General features: G+C 41.9%; 1 protein-coding gene and 1 pseudogene across 1 annotated transcript in view; both read right to left on the bottom strand.

The window, feature by feature from the left end:
- LOC139450889 (carbohydrate sulfotransferase 8-like) overlaps positions 1 to 27,328 on the bottom strand; it is a 100,907-nt gene that overhangs the window by 33,566 nt on the left and 40,013 nt on the right. The window lies entirely within an intron of this gene.
- LOC139450387 (uncharacterized) lies at positions 11,600 to 13,612 on the bottom strand (annotated as a pseudogene).

Raw genomic sequence — 27,328 nt, 5'->3', positions numbered from 1 at the left:
GTGCCACTGCTTGCTGAATATCAAGGTCTACGAGCTGTGAGATGGCTGCAAACAGAAATGACGCAAAACGAAGTTGCCAGACATTTCAATGTTCATCGAAATACAATTTCATCTTCTTTGGAGACGTTATCTACAGCAGGGCTTGCCAGGGGCCGGTCGAACACGTGTGACGTCACGCCAACAAGACAACCATATTCGGTTGGTGCATCAACGGAATCGATTCCAAACTGCCATATTTTCAGCTCGGACAAATCCTGGGTTGAGACTTAATGGCAGAACCGTACGCATTTATGTAAAATACTTTAAATAAACAGGTCCGAACTATATACATTTCTCGAGTTGAAGAAACAGAGGGCGAAAAAGACATCATACAATTTAATTTATCATTTATCATTGAGGCAAAGCAATAAAATATATCATGATAATAAGGTTGACCTGATGGCTGCATAATTCATTTAATTTAAGAGTAATGGTATTATCTTTTCAATGATAAGATTAAATTGTTTTTGAAGCCATTATGATTATCTTTATAGTATCCATAAACTACATCATGTCTTTTTGCCATAGAAAACGCTCATATTTCAATTAGACTTAATCATAACGTTCTAATCGGTGTTGAATTACGATTTCTGAGTTTATGTTTGTTTTGACCTTTGTTATTTGGCAATGCATTTTATTGTTTGACAATGTGGGTTGCAATGTTTCTGTTGAGATTCGGTAGCCGTTCATGGCATCGTGTTTGGACAGAGATCGGTCGACAGGAACTTACTATATTCAGATATAGTAAATATTTGACAACTTACCTGGAACAAAATGAAAGTACAATATGACAAAAAGTCTCAAGAGAGAAATTTGAGTCCTGGCGATAAAGACTTCGTGTTTTTACCAATCCCTGGTCAACCATTACGTGCAAGATACCACGCCCAGTATGTTATTGATAGATACATCAATGATACTGACCATGTGGTACCAACACCAGACTGTCATGAAAGAAACGACAATGAACCTACCCATTGTGTTGCCAATGTTTCCCCTGTGGATATTGTATCGGATTGTGATGCTGATGAGAATTTAGACTTTGTCAGTTTTAATGGATTTGCTGCATTGCTGGCATTAACGCCACATCGACAATATTTCAGCCATAACATTACGAAAGAAAGTAATAATAAAAGTATTTCAACAGTATAAAAACCTGTCGTCGAGACACAGTACGATAACTAGATTATAATAGATTGTACTTAAAACTAGTTTGAGAGTATTTAAAAGAATTAGGTATTATTATTCAACAACACAATTAAAAATGGTCTATAGATCACCAGCAACCAAGGTTAGGCCATCTTACTAGGGACAATGGGGACTTGCAATACTTCTGCTACCTACATGGTACCCCAGCATGATTTACTCCATCCCTTCAGCTGCATAAAATGGTACGCAATTTTGGCATCAATCAAAATTCACAAATTCACGACGATTAAAACTGTGGCATATTCCCTCTCAGGGGGACAACCAGTTTACACTACTTTAACCCCACTTGAGGATACGAGGGCTGGTCAAAACGTTCTAGTTCTGACGTAGTTTCATCTAGACCTCGTTTAGCATAAATCATCTTAGTAATAAAATTAAACACTACAAATATTAGGAAATTGAACAATCGAAACAAGTTTATCAAAAAGTTTCAAATCTTTTTATAAAAAAAGAGAATTAAACAAGAACTTTCATGATTAAAAAGATCTTTAATGGAAGAAACTTCGAAATAACTATCTCTTGTGGTGGAAAAATCAACACAGCCAAGCAGGACATGCTTGACTGATTCTTTCATCACAAGGGATACATAATGGAGGAACCTCACCTTTCAGTAGATATTCCATCTTCCCGAGGCACGACAGTTAACTGACTTTAAAAGTCCAGTTTCCACCCTTGCCGAACTAGGCTGGAATTTCTGGGCTCTACAGTAGCGCTATTACGAATTGTGTCCCTCCTTTAGACCAATCAGATTCCACCTCCCGTATCACTTGCATTTGCTTGAAACAAAACAGTGGCGCCCAGTCAAGACGATCTGATCGATAATTAAGGTCTATGTTGTGATAAAATGGGTCTTACATCTTGCAATGATTGAGCACCTTATTTCAAAACATGAAAATATTTGGAAAATATCTGTTGACAGCGAGTTGGCGGTGCACATGCTTTGCAAATCCTGCAATCGACCGTTATCTGCAGGACAGTTTTCGAACCGATTTTGATGCACGATTTTGATTGGACAATGCATAGACTCGTCCAGCCAACATCTAACTCCATAATACGAGCCTAGTTCGGCAAGGGTGGAAACTGGACTTTTTTTAGTTAGTTAACTCCCTTGCCTTGGGAAGATGTAGATATCCATGTGTATAACAAGAAGGGCCCTTATACATCATCATAAAATGACCTCTTCAAATCTTAACTGACAAACCAAGTAGGAGTAACTGATATTTGGTTTAATTTCATGTAATCTATTTATACTTATAAGTTGCCAAGTATGGCCTTATGCCAGCAGCGATACCTGCTTTTGGCAGTGTGGTAGATGCCAAGCAACAGTAGTGTAAAGTAATGGTATGCTACCAGGGCCAGATGGCCGTAGCTGCCATAGGACAGCAACGGTACGTAGCTGCTACTCGCCATTGGCAACGCTTGTTGCCAAGGCAACGGTAGCTTTTCGTGTTCTTAACTAACAGCCCAGTAGCCCACTAGCACCTGCACACCTCGGCAATTTAACCCACTCTCATGTCGTGTTGTTATTATTGGCACTGGCATCACCTATGCCATATCACATTATAACCTGCTATTACTGATTTGGGTGCACTTGGAGATGAAAAGGAAAACAGGTATGTATTTGTTTGAATCGTGTTAGTATTGTTTGTTTGTTTGTTTGTTTGTTTAACGCCGCACTCAGCAATATTCCAGTTATATGACCGCAATCGTTTTAGTGACTTGAGGTCAGGTCATCTTTTCACAAATGTAATCCTTTGCTCTTTCATTTCAGAAACTATACTCAACAACAAAAGTTCCTGTGACAACAATATTTTAGTGTATTTTTCAAACAAGTAAAGTTTGGTTTTAAATATTGTAGTATATGTATGGAATCAGGTCACAAAAACGCAACTGCTACAGAAAAGCATGCATTCCTTGCAAAAGTTGACTTTTATGCAAGCCCCATGCATTTCACCACCCAAGAAAGAGTATGAAAGCATGGGCGTTAACAGGATTCCATGTGCATTGTTTAGCTTCGTGCTGACAACAACAACCCAGAACAACAACAAAATTACGCAATTATTCAACATTACGAAATGCCTCGCCTGTCCGAAAATTAGCGTCTGCGAGCCATTGGTATGCTTGAAACAGGATCGAGTCAACGCGATGTTGCCACACAATTTAACGTCCACAGAAACACCATTTGGTGTTTATGGCAACGTTGGCAGCAGACGAATGCAGTCAGAGACCATCCTCGGAGTGGCAGGCCACGCTTAACCAAGACAAGACAACTGGGTTCGAACAACACACCTACGAAATCGATTCCAGCCAGCAACAGTGACTGCAAGAAGCATCCCTGGCCTTCGACGAATATCGTCACAAACCGTACGTCGTCGCCTCAGATGTGCAGGGATTGTCGCCAGAAGACCCGCCAGACGTCCCATTTTGACAGGAAACCACCGTCAAGCACGTCTAAAGTGGCGCAGACAGCGTCTACGCTGGGCGGCCATGCAGTGGGGACAAGTTCTATTCACTGACGAGTCTCGTTTTCACCTCAGCCACAGCGATGGACGGATTCGAGTGTACCGACGTCGAGGTGAACGTTACGTCAATCATTGTGTCATGGAAGAAGATCGTTTCGGGGGCGGTAGCGTTATGGTATGGAGTGGGATTACAGCAAGACAGAGGACCCGTTAGATGGTGGTAGAGGGAAATCTCAATGGACAGCGCTACCGCGACGAGATCATCGGCCCTGTTGTTCTACCGTTTTTGCGTCGTCATGGCCCAGGCATTATCTTTCAACATGACAACGCCCGGCCTCATATTGCTCGACTTGTTCAGGATTCTCTTCAATGTGAATGTCATCTCCTGGCCGGCTCGCTCCCCTGATCTCTCACCAATCGAGCACATGTGGGATGAGATGGATCGGCGCCTTCGACGTTAACCACGTGTTCCACAGACACTCCAGGAACATCGAAACATGCTCCAGCAGATATGGACAGATATCCCAAAGGACTTTGTGCGACGCCTGGTCACTTCCATGAGACGAAGATGTGTTGCTTGCATCTCAACCAGAGGTGGACACACCCGCTATTGATTTGTAAATTGACATTTTGGCATGTTCATGTTTTTTTATGAAATCACGCATTTTCTGAAGTCAATATGGCAAATTAAACCATTTGAACACTTACAGGAGTATTTTATCCGTTGTAAACCGAAATTGTTTCGGATGTGGTTAAAAAACATAACATTACATGACCAGCCGACTGAAAGAACCGGGTGCATTCTACCACCCGTCTAGATGAAGTCGGGGTCCAAGCAGTGTGTTGGGTAAAGGAATCGTGGTCCTGGAAGCAGTGCCCTCAACAGCCAGACTCCCTCCAACAGCCAGACTTCACCAACACAGGGGCACAACCCAGAACAATCAATTGGCCCAACTTAATCGCCTTTTACGACAAGCAATGGGGTGCTAGGGACACATTCTACCACGGGTCCCCACGGGGATTTGTTACATGGATCCAAGATGCTCCGAAAACGAGCTACGACCCTTATACAACGTATACTCGTCCACCATTCGCTATTGACGGACTGACATCCAACACAACTAAATCCATAATGTCCTTAAGATCTGTTTACATATAGCAATGATAGTTGTATGACGGTAGTTCTTACACAATACAACATATTGTGTATACAAAATACCATAGATATTGAAGTCCAAACTGAGTTCATTCCTCGAATCCACTATATGGAGGGTGACAAAGACAGCATGCAATTTCATCTATTATTTAACATTTAGGCGATACATTTCAAGCTATAAAAACAGATAAGATAAGATTATAACGGAAAAACTAACATTAATGAAGTTGATCTTTAGATAATGCTGAATTGTTTTGAAACCATCTTGCTTATATTTAAATCATTGATGAGTTGGGTATAATGTTATAATTCTTTGGCTATCCCAGTTCATTTGAAGATTTCCTGTGAGGCCTTCCTGATTCTGTAGCCTTCGTTTGTGGTTTTGCCACGTTACATTTGAACATGAAAAGGCAAGGAACCCATATGGTACTGTTAGTCTGTTTATGCTGTAAAATGACTCCTTCAGAAACCTCTGAATGGAAACATATGCAAATGAAAAACGAAACCAATAACTATATATTACAAAATACTTTCATGCAGTTTGACAATTTTAAATGTACAGTAGAATTGGGAACTATGAAATGTTCTTTTGTCACGAGCAACAGTGAAGAAAACTTGTCCGCAAAAACAGATACTGCTACTCATGTTTGTCAAAGTGCGGCTTCCGGGAGGGCAACCTTATCACCAAGGTCCAGATGTGCCAGCATCCCGCTGAGAATTCGAATGGATTCTTCAAAGGAATTTCTTTTCGGAGAGAATGCAGCTGATTGGAATTTATATGTGCTGGGCCCAAATGGAACCAATTGTGCACGTCTTGCTGATTTATCATCTGCCATGAACTGGGCAGTGGATTCTCGTGAATGTCTTCTGATAATTCAGCCAAATGTGTACAGAATACAACTTCACTCCCTTGGCGGGCATTATGTAAAGATGCTGGTTAAACAGGTCAAAGATGAAATTTACGGTCTTTCCTATGACAGTTGCAGTAAACGTCTTTATTTCTTACAAGGGTTTGAATCCACCTGGCAACTGATGACAACAGAGATTGACAATCCAGGCCCAGCTGCTATTGCAGATTTCAATGAACCAATTGTTGCCAGTGATTATCATATCAGCAGAAGTAATAATAGGTTCGTTTGGTGCACTTTGAAGAAACTCGGCAAAATGTATAGGTATGACGTGTATTATGTAATGTACAACCACCCGCCCCCTGTCATTCCACAAATGCTTACGAGCATATCGAGTCCGTGTAAATTGTTACAATTAGTGGTTTTGAATGATGTTAATATTTAGTCGTCAGGATATTAGTGTTCGCATGCTAAACTTTACAAGTAATCTTGAAACTATCTTAATGCAGTCCTTTGAAAACGGTGATGACTCTTTGTCTGTTACAACATTTGGTGATGAAATAGCCATTGTGTCTATCCTAGACGATGACTCCGTTGGTCATCTAAACATTTACAAATTGGACGGAACAAAGATTCTAGAGACAGTTACAAAGCCTTTTGAAGAGCTGAAAAGTGGCTAGGGTGCTTCAACGAGGAGCGGACACTGTGCTTCGCGAGGGCCTGTAAAAGCAGGCAAGTAACCAGCTAGTGATGGTGCCCATGCTTGGGTGAGTGAGTTGCTTTTAATGACGCTCTAAACAGTATTCCAGAGATATAATCTTACTGTGGGAGTAAAGCCTGAAGTGATGCAGGCATTTACAACTTTGGTGAAACCCACGAGCATGGGTATGGTGACGACAAACCTAGAAACATAATCAGGGTGTGAACCAGAATTCGAACGATATAGCATAGGTATCTGGCCTACCCACGGGATGCAACTCTCTGTGGCACTTTAGACGACTGTGCCACCCGTGGCCCCTGTACCAGTGAGACATTCGAAGCCAGTTCCAATGTGAATTTCTCCCAATGCTGTTTGAGATTTTACCTATGGAACTGAGGTGATTCGAGTTTGGGTAAGAGTTCAGTTACACACCCCTGGAATTCCAGGGCCGTATAGGTAGCTTCATAGAGGTGGTAGAATCTACAAGAAAATATCACCTTAATTTAATAGAAAAGTTGTTTATCCATAAGAACTTGTACTTGCTGATCACTCCAACTACTAAATGTAATTCAAAGATGGAATCGGACTGCTACATTGAATCAGTTGTATATATTTTACACCCATTAGCTTAGAGGTGAGGTGAAATGGGGTTTAACGTCGCGTTCAAGATTATAGCACCTATATAGCGACTCGCATGTACGTGTGTGTGTTTGTGTGGCTGTTTGTACTAGTCCGGACTGATGCCAATTTATAGTGCTAGCTCACTGAGATACCATGCCACAGTTTAACATGAATCCCCCACTCAGACACAGTATACTGACTCCGAGCTGACCAGTCCTTGTTTTAGCCCCTTAATGCCGAGCGCCAGACAGGGTAACCACATGCACCATCTTTTAACGTCTCTTGGTATGACGCGGTCGGGGATCGAACCCCGGACCTTCCGCTCTCCGGGCGGACGCTCTACCACTAGACCACGGAGGAGGTCCATTAGCTTAGATGACTTGTGACGATACATCCGATGGTTACAGTGTTTGACCTGGCTTCTTGTGTTTCTTCATTCCGGGAAGGTGTGGGTCGTTGATTTACAGACCATTGTGATATATGTGAAATATGGCTAGTTGTAGAAATCAACCTAATTTAACATTTATGTTGTTAGCATATACTTCTCAATTGGCATTCTACGTCATTACTCTTGTTTTCATTAAAGTGAGTGAGTGAGTTAAAATGGTAAGTCACAATGGCAGTATTTCAGCCATATCGTGACTAGCACAAGTTATACATTAATACTGTATCAAACCCTGTCGACGATGGACAGTATAATATCTATATTATTACAGATTTGTATTTAAAACTATCACAGCGTTAAAAATAAAATCCAAGCTAAATATACTCTTCAGAAAAAGAAACGCAATACAGATTTGTTTTTGGCCATAAAAGCAAAATTAGCGGGACAAAAGGTGCAAAATGAAGAGGTGTTATAGTGTCAGTGATAAATTTCCCGGATCAAAATGATCAAAACAAGGACATGCAAACCATTAGTCGGGAAACACGAACATTTCGGAAAAACGCACCCAGTAAATTAACAAAAGGGCCATGGATATGGACACGTGCAGCAGCACTATGAACCGAATTAGAGTGCAGGGTTTTTGATTGCCTGGCATATGCGTCAATCGAACAGTGACAGTTCAACAACATGCCAAGATTAACAGAAGTGCAAAGAAACAAAGTCATAGGTCACTTGCAGGCAGGGGAATCCCGATCAGCTGTAGCTAGGGTTTTCAATTAAGCGCCCATCACCATCACAAGGCTATAGGATCGGTTTCAACAGCATTGGTCAACACAGGATCGACTAAGGTCGGGACGACCAAGAGTAACCACCCCCGCCCAAGATCGCTACATCCGGCTGCACCACCTACGTGAAAGGACGACCACAGCCACCTCTACCTCATCCCAAATACCCGGACTGCGCAGAAACTCCGCCCGTATGAAACCATTTAAGAGCAGCAGGTCTACGAGCAAGACGTCCTGTTCGACGCGTCATATTGAGTCAACAACATCGTCAACAATGACTGCATTGGTGTTCTCAACTGCGATTGAGTGAAGTCTGGTTCAGCGACGAATCAAGATTTCTCCTCCGTCGAGGGGATGGAAGAGCACCGGTCTACAGACGTCGGGGAGAACGTTACGCCGGAAGTGAACAGGTTTGGTGGAGGTAGCGCTATGATGAGTTCGGCTATCTCTCATAGCGGCAGGACAGGTTTGGACAATATCCCGGGCAATCTTACAGCTCCCCATCTCCCCTGGCCCTCCAGATCCCCGGATTTGAACCCGATAGAGCACCTGTGAGATGAATTGGATAGACGGCTACGCTAGGGTCAACCACAACCCCAGACGTTGCAACAGTTGGCTTTTGCGTTGCAGGCGGATTGGGCTACCATTCCCTAGGATGTGATTCGCATACTCGTCTCTTCCATGGGCAGGAGATGTCAGGCCGCTATCGATTCCAATGGGGGACATACGCGTTATTGATGGTAGCTGGCCTTCACCTTGGACTTTTCCTATGTACCGATAACTGAGATGACTACAATCACCAAATGTTCTCTCCACAACATTTTGACTCAATACCTTGTGCGGTTCCTAGTATAAATGTATTTCCTACCTCACACAAATCTGGCTTTGCCTTTCCTTTTTTGGATAGTATATATATTTACAAGCAAGTTGGCCAGCATATACGGGGCCTTACAGAGCCTCTTCTCCCTACATGGTGCCAGCAGGTGTTTTACCTGTGTTCAAACTACCGGCGATAGTTGGAAAGTTAAGCATAACATATAGTGAATAAGGTGGTATCACATACCCTTACAAAGGGACAATTATTTCATTCCATTTTAAGGACCAACCTCTAACAAGATCGGTTACTAATTGTAATCTCATTTATTTTATCCCTTTCAATGATGTAACCCACAAAATCAAGCACATTGGAGGATCCTCACCTTTCAATGAATACTCATGTGTTTACTCAGTATGTAACACTGTTGTAAACTGACCTCTTCAACATACTCCCGTCCTCCATCGACACGGGGACGGAATCCTGACGGATGTTGGGGACACATTCTATGTAGGAAGGCTCTGGATTTATTAAAAGTTGTTTCTAATTCCAAGTTGCAAAAGTTTCAATATCCGTTGCAAAAGTAACCATAAATTGCTCGATTCAATCCATCATCAAGGATCTCTGAAGGATCTTTCAGAACACCTCCTATTGACAATCTGTACGTTGAATCTGATGAGCCATCTCTTAAACAACGTATAAAGTTACATATTTTCACAATACCTCACAAAATTGATTTCAACCCTACATACAGTTGTGTTTTTAAACCCCATTATGAGGATCTGCGAATACCCTCTTCTTATATTGATAACATATCTCTTTTCCTCCTTGGCAATTGGAGCCGTCTCTGTGGTCTAGTGGTAGAGCGTCCGCCCGGAGAGCGGACGGTCCGGGGTCCTATCCCCGGCTGCGTCATACCAAAAGATGTTAAAAGATGGTACTTGTTGTAACCCTATCTGGTGTTCGGCATTTAAGGGGCTAAAACAAGGACTGGTCGGCTCGGAGTCAGTATACTGAGTCTGAGTGGGGTATTCATGTTAAACTGCGGCATGGTATATACAATTTTGATCCCTCTTTTTGAACAACATGGAGGAAACAGTGTTCGTATAGGAAAATTAAACTGTTGCATTTTGTGCGACATTTTGGAAAACAATGATATTTATGTGAGAATGTTACTTAAATTACTTGGATCGATTATCATATCAATCACTGGATTGTCTGGTACAGACTTTATTATCTACAGACAGCCGCATATGGCTGGAATAGGCGTTAAACACCAAACAAACAAACTTAAATTTAAGGCATCATTCCCATTCTTAGCAAAACCCGAATTCGAGGACACGCGATCCTTATCTAATTCTATGGAGTCTTTCTGTTTTGGCAAACGTTTCATACCAATATGACACAGTAACACAGAGTATAGCCGTGTTCTTACTTTGTGCAGTCCCAATGGTTCCCGAAGGAGAGGCAACACATCATCCAAATGAATTGTATCATTTGGCCTTCGTCGTTTCCAATGACCATTGGATGCGTCAACGTCTTTGAGATACCAAAAACGGAGTCGGCAGTTCGTTGGTTTGAAAGAATGCAAACGTCTTCTAATTTGTCATTACATGACACGACAGTCGAATCCGTTTAATTTCCCTGGACATCCTATAAGGTCGGCTGCATTTGAGGCTGGCCTTCTGAGCTGTGACTTGACTGTTAGCTTGGCTCGTGTTCTTCTGCCGTTTTCTTCTGGACTGCTCTGTCGGTCTGGTCCTGGTCAGTGTTCAGAGCCCTTCTCTGCTTCTCTCCCCGACTACACTGACAGTGCGGCTTATATAGGAAGGCTGTGACCCTCAAATCTTTAGGGGGTCAAAACAAGTTCGTGGTACAATAAACCGGTTAACAACTGTCCGATTTATACCATCATCTGGTTATGAAATGACACTTGAACCTTTAAGGGGGGGGGGTCGACACAAGTTCGTGGTACAGTACACGGGAAACTCTTTGTCAACACTGTCCGATTTATGACCATCACCTGGTCATGAAATGACACTCGAACCTTTAAGGGGGGTCAGTAACCTTTCTTCTGATGAACGCAATAAGCTCACCTCTACACAGCCTCTGGCCATACTGGATAGTGTTATATTCGCCCTTTTCTTATTGAGAAATTTTCAGCATAAAATTTCTGAAAATAATCATTACAATCCTTAGATACATGAATACCTCAAAATATATGTACAATCCACAACAATCCGTTGTCAACTTCATTAACATATCATTAGCATATAGTTAATACGAATACCTCAAATGTATGTACCAGCCACAAGAAGCCGTTGTTAATTAGAATATAGTTATTATGCACACATATATAAATTCACAATTAAAACACATTCTGAAACAGGGTACAATTCATCCTCGCACATCAAGAACCGAAGTGCAAACAGCTGCACCATGTTAAATCGTCTTTCATGCGTTGTGTATATTTCTTTTTCTTTTCACAGTCAACTTGTAAAGTTCTGTAGTATGGTGTTCTGATCGTATGCGACGACAACAGTTCATGAAGTTCTCTTTTGTCCGTACTCCTGTCAACGTGGGTTAGTCAAACTCACGATGCCCTCGGGTACCTGCATCCAGCGTCGGGTAGATGCTCCGTATGGCGGGGGTTGGTTGAACTTCTTCTGCTGGATCGGAGTCCCTTTGTGTCAAGAGTGGCACAGAGGGTAGGTTTCCTCTGTAGGTGCGACCTGCGCTCCCAGTGTCAACTGGCGCCATCTCAAACTTGGTTGTAGCCAAGACATTCCTATTACTCATTCCCCGCTTGGCTAGCCAGGGTCTAATAAATCTTACATACAAGAAAATCCCCACAAGAATTCCCACTACAGTTAAGGTTATTCCCAAGAAATATTTCCAATCTGACATCTCCTCATCTGGTACCATAGCCTGTAAATCATTAAGCTGATCAATAAGATGATTCATAGGGATATTCTTGATACTCTTTAGTTTATCAGGTAACCTAGTCAAGTTCAGTTTTACAGCAGTTTTCAAGAAAGGTTTCCAGAGCAACATGTTTGAAACATTCGGGGTATGAACTAACTTCAGAAAATTATCTTCCAACTTGTACTGGCTTTCATTATGATAATAAGGGAGTAAGGTCAAATGATCATTAGATGCTGAACATGATGCGTTCAGTTTAATTATTGATAATGGAGGTAAGACCACTATGGTATATGAAAACTTGTTATCCGTATCACATACCACTACAAGATCCAACCTTTTATTGGTTGTCAATACCCAGCGTCCTGCAGTAAGGTATTCTGCCCTAGGCAATATAACATTTGGTTGGACTTCGGTGTGACATGTCTGTCGGACATTGGTCTCATCTTTCATAAACAGGGCAATAACACAAAGTTGGCTAAGATTGATTGGGTAGATCGGGCTCTGGATATGGCAATAGCCCGTAAGGGGTTTTGTACATATCTGAACTTCTGAGGGTTTCAGTAATGCATATTTCGTACGTTGTGCATTGACTGCGATTACCTCTGTTTCTAACCGATATTTTGCTACCATATTATTTATGTTGTTTGATCCTGTATTTATATGATTCATGACTAGTGGTACCGGCAAATTATGAGCCTGGTATATTCCAAATTCACCATTAACATCTAAAAGTGGAATCGTCGTGACTACTAATATCTTATCATCAAATAGGACGGTGGTACACAGTAAAGTGTTATAGAATCCCCATAAATTGTCTACCGAAATATTCGCTAACCGGAATCTAATAGGTAGGTGAGTTTATATGTCCTTTTATAGAACCAACAACTGACTTGGTGTTATGGTGTTGCGTGACAGATGACCCTAAGCCAACATATTCATTTGTAGCTGGAGGTGTTCTTAATATGACAAAAAGGTTTGTACCATGCTTCGAATATTTTCGATTACTAATTCCACTTGCAAATAGGTCTTTGTTGCCCATTCTAACTTTGCTATTCGATTGCTTAATGTAGTGGAAACATTAGCAATTTCTTGTCCCACTATATCCAGATTGTTAATGACTTCATTAATGGCATGTCGATTCTCCGATACTTGAATTATTGTCGTATTAATAATAGAGAGCCCTTCTTGAATGACATGTGCCATACCTGCTTGATTCTCTGCAAGCCTACGTACATTCTGTTTAATAGAACTTAGGTCAGCATCAGACACAGTGCCAAATAAGAAACTCAAGGCACTACCGATAAACGGCAATAGCGAACGCTTGGGTCGTGTGTGCAACCTACCGTATTCTAAAAAATTGTCTGCTAGGCTATTTAAAGTTGTATTCAGTCTTGTAATTTCTTCGTCTAATTTGATATACATGCTTAAGATGCCTGTTGATTTATCGGAGTGGTAGCGACTCAGGAACTGTCTAACCATCATCGCGACTTGATCAATATTATACCTACACTTCCCAATAACCTGATTATATGGGTCTAAATCAATAACGAACGTTACTAGCCATTTAGACCTAGTTGTGGTAATATCATTCAGTTTTTGAAATACAATGTTTTCATACATAATCGAACCCTGTGCTAACCCCACGAGGAAGAGTAAACCCAGAGGAAACATGTTCTCTCTGAAACATAAGAGTAATCAATCATATACACTGGTTCTACTCCCAAACCATATAAAACTATAATAAACCAGCCATTGCCTGGAGCAACTATTTCACCTTTTTGCTTTTGTTGGAATGTGCGTTTTCAGTAGAGGCCCTAGTTCGTTTCAGTTCAGTGGATTCTATCCACATGTCTCCTTGTCGCTAACTGCAACTTCACTTTCCACAACTGAACCTGTCGCTATCCGCAACTTCACTTTCCACAACTGAATCTGTCACTATCAGCAACTTCACTTTCCACAACTGAATCTGTCGCTATCCGCAACTTCACTTTCCACAACTGAACCTGTTGCTATCCGCAACTTCACTTTCTAAAACTGAACCTGTCTCTATCCGCAACTTCACTTTCCACAACTGAAACTGTCGCTATTCGCAACTTCACTTTCCACAACTGAACCATGGGACTCCACTTGTTTGTCATGCTTTCTGTAAGAATCGGATGACTTGCTTTCCTATCTTAACCGTACCAGCTACCACTGCTCGGGCTACCAGCTTAACGTATACGGAATGTTGTCTCCTCCTCCTCCTCCTTCCAATCAGTGTCATCATGAGAAGGAGTGTTCAGTGTTTAAACCTCTGTTATATGTTCACCTGTGTGCCCCATAGTTCGTCCCATAAGTTCTGACTGTTTGGGCAATCTCTTTAAGCATATCAGTATGCTCTTGTCGCTACCCGCGACCAAATACTGAGCATCACCGTTATCATGTCAGTACACCCTTGACGTAACCCGCGATCAAGAACTGATCCTCATAACTGGATCCTTTATGTTTTTAAAATCCCTAACCATATTAGCATACTTTTGACCGGACCTGGGCCACGTGTATGTCTTAGCATTGATGAATTTCCTGTTGTGTTCACAGTTTCCCTTTTCTGTTCTTGATATGAACCTTGTTCTCCCGTTTTAGGGTTTCCCTCATCCCTATAATTTGTTTAGCCTATTCAATAAAATCGACTTTCAGTTTCTTATATGCTGCCAAAAACTTCCCTAATAATCCGGAATATACTTAAGCATTTGCCAACGCTTAACACATGGCTGGATCCCCTTCAAATCAACGGAATAAATTAGCGATACCTTGAGCACCTACAACTATTGCCAAGGTTATAATCTGCCTTGTTGCTTGATCATGGTCTTGTAGATACCTTTGGATAAAATCGCTAACTGCCCCTGAACTTGACTGATAGGCCACCAGTTTTATTCTTTCTTGACCTGTGTTTGTTAATACCGCATATTTTTCTGTACTTTCCAGCCATTCCTTAAATTTTGTTGGTTCCCCATCAAAAGTTTTTATAACCTGCGCTATTCCCTGCGCTCCTAAGGTTGTCGAAAGATTAGCTAACTGTCCCATTATTTGTCCTGCTATCCCTGTCAAAAATTCTCCCAATTCCTGGCCAGCCATAACGAATAATGAAACAGAAGAAATCTGAGCTACTTACCCAAGCTGGTCTGAGGGTCAATCTTCACTTGTCCCAGGCTGTTCCTTTGTTTTGAGAGGGATCCTGGTCTCGGCACCAAAGAAGAACCCCAACGTGCTTTATATGTAGTACAACAGACAAACACGGTCTTCGGTTTCAGCAGTTTTAATAATAACAAGGACTATTTTTATACGCTGGTACTACGAACAGGCTATGGGCTGTTTCAGGCGTGGCCCAGTGTGACCAGAGCTCGTCCCAGTGTGCTGGCCTTCTGAGCTGTGACTTGACTGTTAGCTTGGCTCGTGTTCTTCTGCCGTTTTCTTCTGGACTGCTCTGTCGGTCTGGTCCTGGTCAGTGTTCAGAGCCCTTCTCTGCTTCTCTCCCCGACTACACTGACAGTGCGGCTTATATAGGAAGGCTGTGACCCTCAAATCTTTAGGGGGTCAAAACAAGTTCGTGGTACAATAAACCGGTTAACAACTGTCCGATTTATACCATCATCTGGTCATGAAATGACACTTGAACCTTTAAGGGGGGGGGGTCGACACAAGTTCGTGGTACAGTACACGGGAAACTCTTTGTCAACACTGTCCGATTTATGACCATCACCTGGTCATGAAATGACACTCGAACCTTTAAGGGGGGTCAGTAACCTTTCTTCTGATGAACGCAATAAGCTCACCTCTACACAGCCTCTGGCCATACTGGATAGTGTTACAGAGGGATGGTATATTTTCTATAATATCCTAACTTTCATGCAAAGGACCGGGTCATTTTCAGAATTGAAATGTTGGTGGACACAGTTGGAAGGTTATTTTTACATAGATTGGTAGAAATAATGATCCATGAAGATTTATCGACCTTCCTTGAAGTGTCAAAGTCAGGAATAACATCCAATACACGTGTGTGGCTACTGTGGGCGGTAGGTGCCAACCGTTGGATGTGTTTTTTACAGACGTAAACGATCTTGTACGGAATGTTTGTCGTCAGAATTCATCTTTGTTCTATACGTTGGTATTAGCATTTATATTTCATTATCTCCTACTTTTAAAATGTTAATAGTATATATTATTATATAGCAGTGTATTTTATTGTTAAACACCGATTGTAAACGTAGCTGTGTGGCATTGTTTATGTTGGGATTCGGTAGAGAGTTACTATATTTAGATGCTAGTGTGGCGTAACTTCCGGTATGCCGCTGATTCATGCAGAAACTTATGTCAAGTTGAGTACCGCTAGAATAGTGAGGGCACCGTTTAATTTTCCAGTTGCTTGTTAGGCTGTATATATAGTGGGACAAGAACGTGTTTACATATCTCTCACGCATTTTCATCGCTTCGGTACCAGGTTTCATTGGAAGATCCTTCACCATCCCTGATTGCCTAGCCTGTCACGGAAGCTTAACCACTGTCCCCGCTTAATGGACTGGGTCTCATGCTGTTATAATGAACACATTCTCTGAAGTATTTTTAATTTCAAATCTACAAGAACCTGAAAAATGATCTGATAAAATAACTCGTAATTGAATACAATTGTATTTTTGTCTTTCAATTTTGTATTTTTTTCTCTTACCAAGGTTGAATCAATTCAGAATTCAAACACTAGGTGAAGATAGAACCGTGAAGATCTGGGGTAGAATGGTCTTCAGCAACCCGTGCTTGCCGTAAAAGGCAACTATGCTTGTTGTAAGAAGTAACTAACGGGATCGGCTGGTCGGCCTCGCTGACTTGGTTGATGCATGTCATCGTATTCCAGTTGCGTAGATCGATGCTCATGATGTCCGTCACTGGATTGTCTGGTTCAGACTAGACACTAATTTGCAAACTAGACACATTAGTAAGGTTGATTTCGACCCGCCATTTCATAGAATTTCAACAGTGCCAGTATTGTCACACATGAAACGAATACTTTGGTTCTTCAACAAGTGACCCCATATCAGAGTGGCCACGACAATAGGGTACTACTTTAAGGGGGTAACAGCCGTCTAAGACTTGCTTGGCCACATTCCCGCAAACCACTTTCCTGAAATAATATGCACCAAACCCTATGGACGCTGCCATCAGTAAATAGGTGAAAGTGAGAAGCGTCGATTTGATGTTCTACGAAGAAGGGTCTGCAGTTCCAATTGGCAAGGAATTCTGACCACATTGTAAAATCTAGACGACATTGCTTGTTGATGGACTCTCAGTGGTGGAGTCCGGTTACAGCGTGAGCCAGTTGGAGTGGATAGCTGGTGAATGGCCGTTTTGTTTGTTTGTTTGATTGTTGTTTAACGCCGCACTCAGCAATATTCCAGCTATATGACGGCGGTCTGTAAATAATCGAGTCTGGACCAGACAATTCAGTGATTAATATTAATATTAATATCAATATTACCATTCCCTGGCACAAAGAAACACAAAATCGCAAAAAAAGTTTAAGTTCTACACCTACAAAGGAACTGTTTATTTGTTGTCCCCCATCATGTTGTATTTGTAATAATTATGAAAGTAATAAACAATACCGTATTGGAAGATGGATACATGCGCTGAAATATGGACCACTGACAGAGCTTATCACTGAAACGTGCACTCAGACTTCCAGACGCAGAACTCATTGAAAGTGCGCCTACCTATAAATTTGTACAGATACGCACGTTTCGTTTTATTTTTCTGCAATACACTTTTAGTATTACCCGCTGGCCCGACTTGTATACAGGGCGCATACCCGTGGATTCAGTTGAGTGATCACCGACTACCCATAGAAACTAGAAGATGGAACAAATTACTTGATTCTGATTTGGGCGATTAATATCAATACTTTACTTATCATCGGAAGTAGTTGTCTACAGGGTATGGTACCGCTCCTGGCTTCTGATTGGTCGAGAGGATCACGTGACCTCTGTGACGTCACATCTGGTCGCGTGACCTGCGCATGCGCGCAGGGTTTGCTGGGAGTTGCACGCGCATCAAAGATGGCGTCTCATCCGTTTCCGGTGGCGTGCTCACCTCCAAGATGGCGTCGCCTCCGTTTCCGATGTCGTGCGCCTCCAAGATGGCGTCGCCTCCGTTTTCCGGTGGCGCGCGCACCTTCAAGAGGGCGTCGCCTCCGTTTTCCTTTCCGGGGAAGGAGGAGGAGGGAAGGGGACAAAAAACAACAACAGAGAAACGGTCGTAAAAAGGTGAACAAGATCGACGGTGTTGTTGTTGTTGTTGTTCTAAACATAGACGTGGTGGTGGTGGTGAAGGGAGGAGGGAGGGTGGTGGAGAAGAGAGGGAGAGAGGAAGGCGGGAAGGGAGTCGGGTTCTTTGTTTTGTTTTGTTTTGGTGGGTGTGTGGCGATGGCATGTGGAGATGATAGCTCACTGAGACGAGCTTATCATACACAGTCGACGACTCTGCCACTTTGTTGCTAGGTTGACGTCATATCGGCGAAGGATCTTGCAACAACATTCCACAAATCATGTCATCGGGTATGGTGATGTGTTTGTCAACTTTGAGGTGTAAGGCGACCGTGTATTGTAGACCACTATGACAGCCGTTCGTCCAAGTTAAAAGTCGGTGAGTGGCGAATTTAAAGGTGCTAAAGGTGTTGGCTGAATTCTAAAGGTGAATCGACAGGCACAGACATGAACGTGATGTAAATATATGCCTACGTACTGTCATTCGTGTCTCCATGCAAACAGAGTGCCACGCGTGACGACAAACAGACGTTGACGTTGATCCATAGGATTATTATTACTATGAATAATACCGAGGAGTTGGCTCTCGTGTAGGTTGACATGTGTACCGTCACGCGTGTCTTCATGTACGCGTCATGTACTTCGTGTTGCCATGCAAACGCGGTGACACGCGTGACTACAAATACATGTTTATCCTTAGGATGATGACGTTGTCATTCGTTCATTTATGCCGAGGTGCTGGCACTCGTGTAGGTTGACATGCGTACTGTCACGCGTGTCTTCATATACGCGTACTGTCATTCGTGTCTCCATGCAAGCATGGTGCCACGCGTGACGACAAACACACGTTTATCCATAGGATGATGACGTCGTCACTCGATCGTTCGTTTATACCGATGTGCTGGCACTCGTGTATGTAGACATGCGTACTGTCACGCGTGTCTCGATGCACACGTGATGTACTTCATGTCTTCAAACACACATGGTGTACTACGTCTTTCCATGTAAACGTGATGTGCTCCATGTCTCCATGCAAAACGTAGTGTCATGTGTGTGTCTTCAAACAGACGTTGATCCATAGGATTATGACGTTGTCACTCGTTTATTTATACCGATCGAGGAGTTGGCTGTCGTGTAGGTCTACATACGTACTGTCACGTGAGTCTCCATGCATGCACACGTCATGTACTTCGTGTTACCATGCAAACGTGGTGTCACGCGTGACGACAAACACATGTTTATCCTTAGGATGATGACGTTGCCATTCGTTCATCCATGCCGAGGAGTTGGCACTCGTGTATGTCTACATATCTGTTACCATTTGTGTTTCCATGCACACGTCATGTACTTCGTGTTTCCATGCAAACGTGGTGCCATGCGTGTCTTCATGCAAAACGTTGTGCCAGGCGTGACTACAAACACATTACTAGAAGTATAGATCGATACACATGCGTGACGTTTGCAAACGTGTGTATGTTTGCATGTGTACTGTCACGCGTGTCTGCAAACAGAAGTGGTGTACTTCGTGTCTTCAAACACACATACTGTACTACGTGCCTCCATGCAAACGTGATGTACCAAGTCTCTCCATGTAAACGTGGTGCCACGCGTGTCTTCAAACATTTATCCGTACGATGATGACGTTGTCACTCGCTCATCCCTGCTGAGGAGTTGGTACTCGTGTATGTCTACATGTGTACTGTCACGCGTGTCTCCATTAAACGTGATGTACTTCGTGTTTCCATGCAAACTTGGTGTCATGCGTGTCTCCATGCAAAATATTGTGCCACGCGTGACTACAAACACGTTACTAGAAGTATAGATCGATACACATGCGTGACGTTTGCAAACGTAGTATCACGCGTGTCTCCATGCAAACGTGGTGTCGTGCGTGTTTTCAAACAGACGTTACTGATCGATAGACATACGTGGTGTTTGATTCCTGTCTCCAGGCAAATGTGATGCCACTCGTGTACACCACCATACATACATACATATTTATTTTATTTTATTTTGAGACGTACCATGGTGGTGTCACGCATAGACGTGTACCTCCAAGAGGACTGGGGGAGGGTGTGGGTTCTTTGTTTTGGATTGTTGTTTGGGTTGACAAAGCAAAAGATGAAAAGCGTTCTTTTGGGTGAGATGGGTGGCCCTGAAAAGGGCCGTTGGAAACAAACTGGAAACAAGCTGGACAAGGATTGTCTCCTTGATTACATTTCTTTCCTTGATCTCGATGCTAGATAATAATACGGACCACCCCAACAGTCGGGTACGTCAATTCCGTGTTGAATAGTTCGTTGTAATGCTGCCATGGCCTCAGACTTGGTCTTAAACCAGTGTGGGCTCTGCGATAGGATCGTCTCCGATTCACCCCGTGGGTAGGCCACTATTGTCCACGAATAGACGTCCTCCTCCGTTGGCATTGTTGACTGTTGGTCTGACACGTCAGACAGTTGCATCGAGGCGACATGGTTGATCTCTCCTTCAGTGCTCGGACTGTGACGGTGTGCGTGGCTTCGCTCTTGTTTAGTAGGAGAGGCACTGAAACCCTGCTTCCTGATTGGTCGAAAACGCAGCACGCTGATTGGTTCGTTCCGGCGCCTGGTCTCGGATCTTTCTTTTTTTCCAAACCGGAAATACCCTTGTGATGGATGAACAGTCAGTCTGTCTTACAGTGGTGTACATTCAGTCTTACAGGGTTGCATGGTCAATATTACATGGGGTGTATACTCAGCCTTACAGGGGTGTACACTCAGTCTTACAGCGGTGTACACTCAGTCTTACAGGGTTGTACAGCCAATCTTACAGTGGTGTAAACGTAGTCTTACAGGGTTGTACAGTCAATCTTACAGAGGTGTAAACGTAGTCTTACAGGGTTGTACAGTCAATCTTACACTGGTGTACACGTAGTCTTACAGGGTTGTACACTCAGTCTTACAGAGTTGTACAGTCAGTCTTACAGGGATGCATGGTCAATATTACATGGGGTGTACAGTCAGGCTTAAGGGTTGTACAGTCAATCTGTTGTACAGTCTGTCTTGCAGAGTTGTACAGGCAATATAAAGGGGTTGTACAGTCAGTCTTACTGTGGTGTACAGTAAGTCTTACAGTGATGTACACTCAGCCTTAAAGGGTGTACAGTCAGTCTTACAGGGTTGTACACTCAGGCTTACAGTGGTGTACACTTACAGCGTCTTACAGTCAATCTTACAGCGGTGTACAGGTAGTCTTACAGGGTTGCACAGTCAATCGTACAGTGGTGTACACTTAGTCTTACAGGGTTGTGCACTCAGTCTTACGGTGATGTAGTCTTACATGGTTGTACAGTCAATCGTACAGTGGTGTACACTTAGTCTTACAGAGGTGTGCACTCAGTCTTACGGTGATGTACAGGTAGTCTTACAGGGTTGTACAATCAGTCTTACATGGGTAGACAGTCAATCTTACAGGGGTGTACGGTCACTCTAAAGGGTTGTACAGTTAGTCTTACAGGGTTGTACAATCAGTCTTACAGGGTTGTACAGTCAATCTTACAGTGGTGTACACTTAGTCTTACAGGGATGTACACTCAGTCTTACAGTAGTGTACAGTCAGTCTTACAGGATTGTACACTTAGCCTGACAGTGGTGCACAGTCACTCTTACAGAGTTGTACAGTCAGTTTTACGGGGAAAGGAAAACGGAGGCGACGCCCTCTTGAAGGTGCGCGCACCACCGGACACGGAAGCGACGCCGTCTTGGAGGCGCACGACATCGGACACGGAGGCGACGCCATCTTGGAGGTGAGCACGCCACCGGAAACGGATGAGACGCCATCTTGGAGGCGCGCGACACCAGAAACGGATGCGATGCCATCTTGGATGCGTGCGCAACTCTCAGCATGCCCTGCGCGTATGCGCAGGTCACGTGACCGGATAAGACGTCACAGGGGTCACGTGATCCTCTCGACCAATCAGAAGCCAGGAGCGGTACCATACCGCTGTAGACAACTACTATCGGAAATTAATTTTACTTCTCAACTTAACACACTTTTCCCCTGTCTATAAAATGATGTATATGTTTCAATGTACAAATGTGAATGTATATACCGGTAAGGGTGAAAACCCCTGGATCCATTCCCATGGTTCTAGCAATCTCAAAATTACCCGCTCAAATTTCCGTTAGCCAATTTGATTGGCTACGCTACAAAGTTTACGTCCCATTCAGAGTGCGAGTTACAAAACACCCTCGAGGGCTGTGTCTATTCGCGAGATATCGTGTGCATAAAGAGTACGTATTCCACAATGTACACGATATCGTGTAAATAACAGACAGTTTATCACAATATGCACGATATCGTGTAAATAACAGACAATTTATCACAATATGCACGATATCGTGGGAATACTAGACAATTTATCACAATATGCACGATATCGTGTAAATAACAGACAATTTATCACAATATGAACGATATCGTGGGAATAACAGCACACGATACTCACACGTTATGGTGTATATATATATATATATATATATATATATATATGTGTGTGTGTGTGTGTGTGTGTGTGTGTGTGTGTGTGTGTCTGTGTGTGTGCGGTTTATATAGGCCTAGTATCCCCACAGATCAACGCATAGATCTCGGCATTTGCGCAACTGTTAGAACCCACAACACTGGTTTTTAATGATACTCGTTGATAAAATCGAATATAATAAATATTAAAAGCAATCATCTACTAGTATATCTATATATATACAAATAAATATTGAATCATTTACACATCTTATTTACTGGGTATATTTTACATTATATTAAATGATAATTTATATGCCTCGTTAAAATGTAGATATTAATTGCGCAAAAAGTCGTTTTTGCTTTTTCCACGACGATAGATGTGTGACAACCCTGTCATATATTCCTCAGTACGCAATTTGTAGCGATCCCATAATGACAATAATTATATATCACCTACAATACTGTGTACGTATGCTAAAAAATAAATACCTTAATAACATATCAGAGTTGCGGTATTCAATTCTAATAAGAACGGTTTATGTATTCATATATGTGATGACTGATTATTGGTTTAAAGTTCCAAATACAAATTTTATTATTGTTCTTAATTGAAATATTTACATATTGGTGTCCTATTAAATCAAAATGTGATATTTTCGCATGCAAATTATGATGAGTCGTTAAACATTTTGTCCATCTTTGGTGTTAAAATGATTAATGTTATGTTTTTGTTTAAAACACATGTAATGTTGCTTCCGTTGAATCTATAAATGGCAGGGGTTCATTACAGACGCATTTGCATGTATATGAATATTTTACGTCCGTTTCAGTCACTATTTGTCACATACTTTTTGTCAAATGAAGATGTTTGTGACTGGGGGATCCTAACCTGTTTTTTGGTAACGAGGGTGGGTGCCGATGGGGGTAGGGGGTGTAACTTGAATTGTGTCCCAAACGATAACATATATAGGTAAAAGGTTTGCTGTCTCTGTGTTGATGTGGGTGTACAATCTTTTCATATTATTTCTTATTCATACTGATTTACACAAGTTTTCGGTCAACACACTGGTGCCCTTATACATCTTAACTAACGAGCTTACCATGTCATCATGTTCTTACGGAGAAAAACTGTCAGTTTAAGACGATTGGCATAGTATATATTAACAAAATTGAGAAAAAGAAAAATCACACAAGACAGATATATTAACTAAGGAATAATATTATTTTTGTGAAGTTGATTCGTTGAAATGGTTCAATAAGTATTTTGTAATTGCGTTAATCCAAACACGTATACACAATCAACAATCTTTTAAAATATCTGTTTTTGACAAGCTGAAGAAATTCCCCAAGTACTTCAGTAAATCATTCACACGTCTTCAAACTGCATGCAACATATAATTCAACAAGTGCTTCCTGCACCTATGCTGGAAGTAAGCGTGTTTGTCACTGTAAGCAAGCGTGTCTGTATATCTCTAAAAAACACCTTTTTGTTGGTTGGTAGACACGGGTGTTTGGTTGATTATCAACTGATATGACATATTAAGTTATATGTTGTTTATTATGACGATATTTCGACAGAATTCTCACAGCTGAACTATTTGTAAAAAATCAGTCAGACTGGAGTGTGTAGGGTCACTGATTGGTAGTCAGCTGATACTTGTTATGGTGTATTGTTTGTTGTTGAATTCTGCTATTTCAACCTGCCATACTTAGCGGATGCAACCAACCATTCACTTTCAGTTTCAACGACAAACTGAAATAACCAGACTGCCTGTTAGCTGACATCACAATTTTGCAATCTTTCATCATTTATATTGTTCAAGGTCTGAAGATCATTAACGTATTCGAATTATTTTTTGAAAATATTTCCGGTATTCGTCTTGGAATTCGCCATAATATTGATGATGATAAATGTGAATACATCGAGTCATTGAATAATGGGTTTATATATAAATAACACAACTTGGTCATCTATGGTTGTCTTTCGTAAAACGAATTCGGGATACCTTTTCTGTTGTCACCAGTCCCTCCATTTTAGTTGACAACCGTCCACACACCCGTGTCTGCCGACATGTTTTTCACTTGACCCGCTTACCCCCTGTGAAGTTATGATCAGGCAACAACAATTATATTCACTGCTTGTTCGTCGGTCGGCTATGAAAGGAGAGGTACCATATTTTACACTAAAATATGTATGGTTCTACAGAAAAAAACACCTGATCAAACATAGGCCCCAATGAATAAATACATCATTTAAGTTTGTCAGATAATGTTCCGTTAACAAGAAGTCATTTGCAGCTCACATTTACTAAACTCCCGCATGTTACATTAAATGTTGCATATTTTGCTCCCCATGTCTGAATAACATTTGTCAGAAAGTTGCCTTATTTCGATAATCTTGCATTGGATTTCAATTACATTTGCTCGACCATGTTCTTTTTATTGCACTGATTGCCAAAGACTCCCAAATGTAACCAGGAGATGAATGGTTTGACTCCTTAACACCTTATAATATTTGCAAGGTGACATTTTGAAAGTATTGCAAGTTTGGGAAGCTGCAACATATCGGTTATGCACTTAATTCGGAAATGTATTTACAAAAAATCATCTGCAGACGTAAAAAACACATTTAAAGACAATAGCCCGGGTTTGACAATATCGAACTGATTGATAGGAATTGATATTGTTGATGGAAAGGGTGTATTCATTTCCATCAAAACTGGCGGTGACTTGGGTTTCTTACCTTGTCCATATGATTTTCCTTGTCTCGACGTTTGATTGGTCGGTAAAATGGTGATGAAAATCAAGGACAGGTAGATTCAGCTCGCGAAATCCTCGCGAATGGATTCAGGGGTTAGTGTAGGATGTACCGAAATGGGAGCCCTGGAGATATAGACGATGTGTTATTGTGGGAGGAAAGCCCGTACAATTAAGTGATGCGGGTCTCAGACGTGTGTACCACTTTGACGAAACCCAGGAGCACGGGTATGGTGCTGATAAAGCTAGAAACAGAATCGGGGCGAGACGGGTTTCCATCCCACAATCATAGGTCTCTGTTCTGTATACAGTAAACTACGGTTATAACGAACTCAAAGGGACCACTTATTTTAGTTCGTTATAACCGTAGTTCGTTATAAGCATATGTACAGCATATATACAACAAATGGCCGGGACTAAAAAATAAGTTCGTTATATCGGTCAGTTCGTTATAAGCGTGTTCGTTATAACCGTAGTTTACTGTATATTATGTATATTCCTACATTATGCAGTGTCCACTGGATAACCTTATTGATTTATATTGAGTTACTGAAATGATCGTTTTACTCGATAATATAAAAGAAAATATCAGAACCAGACCAATGGGGTCCATGTCCATATGTTAGGATAGGGGGTCGGTACAAAATCGAATCTGGACCAAACAATCCAGTGATTGAGATCATGGGCATCAACCGACACAACTGGGATACGATGACATGCAACATCCAAGTCAGGGAGCCTGACCACCCAATCCCGACAGTCGCCTTTCACAAGCATGGATTTCGGTTCCTTTCAGAGCTACTCCGGCCCAAGGCGCCGACCGTGCAGATTTCCGTGCCTGTATCAATATGTGAACAACTGCACCCCTTTGTAACTTTTAACAGTCTGTTCCTCTTCCCTTGTTTCTCAGACAAATGGACGGTGGTTAAAGCGTTCGCTCTTCACGCCTAAGGCCGGGGTTCGATTCCCCACGTGGGTACAATGTGTTAAGCCAATTTCCCCCTTGTTACTCATGTATAGCTGGAATATTGGTAATATCGGTGTAAGACCCAACTTACTCACTCACTCTTAGACAATTATGCCGACCATGGACTCATCCAACTAACGCCGCCTCAGTGCTTAGATAATCATAGCACTGGCTTAAGATAGTCGTAGTGTGTGTGAGTATGGCTTTACGCCGCTTTTAGCAATATTCCAGCAATATCACTGCGGGGGACACCAGAAATGGGCTTCACGCATTGTACCCATGTCGGGAATCAAACCCGGGTCTTCGGTGTGACGAGCAATCACTTTGACCGCTAGGCTACCCGACCGCCCCAGGTATAGTCGTAGAACTAAGAGCGCGTTCTGGAACGGAGCCCAGGCATGTACAAGACATTTAAATTTTGGTGAGCTATAATATCAGACAATGTTTCTGATTTATCCAAAGAAGGGGTACACATTTCGGACATTTTACAATACAGTACATTTACGCCATTAAATCATTTCATAAAATTATATAGGCAAACGATGAAATGAATTTTAATTGGAACACACACTTTATTTTCATATTCTTTTCGTGGTTTTCCAGAGTATTTACTGTAAGGACCCCCATTTTAAAATACAGTTACATATCTACTAATCTCACCAGCGATTTAAAGAAAAGCTGGTGCCTTAAAGCTTGCACCACGTGTTATGGGTTTCGTTGTTGGAAATACGTACATTTTTTGCTATATTTATTATCTTTACATAAACATATTAATATGTCCGTTTGCCTGAAGTGATTGATGAACACAGACATCAATCGTTTTATCTTCACGGGGTGTTATTATAAACAAGCAAACATAAACGTGCACGGATT

Source organism: Haliotis cracherodii, unplaced genomic scaffold (genome assembly GCF_022045235.1).
Source record: "Haliotis cracherodii isolate W230 unplaced genomic scaffold, xgHalCrac1.p SCAF_8, whole genome shotgun sequence".
Lineage (NCBI taxonomy): Eukaryota > Metazoa > Mollusca > Gastropoda > Lepetellida > Haliotidae > Haliotis > Haliotis cracherodii.
The sequence above is the reverse complement of the archived record's forward strand: the minus strand, read 5'-3'. Positions and strand labels throughout refer to the sequence as shown.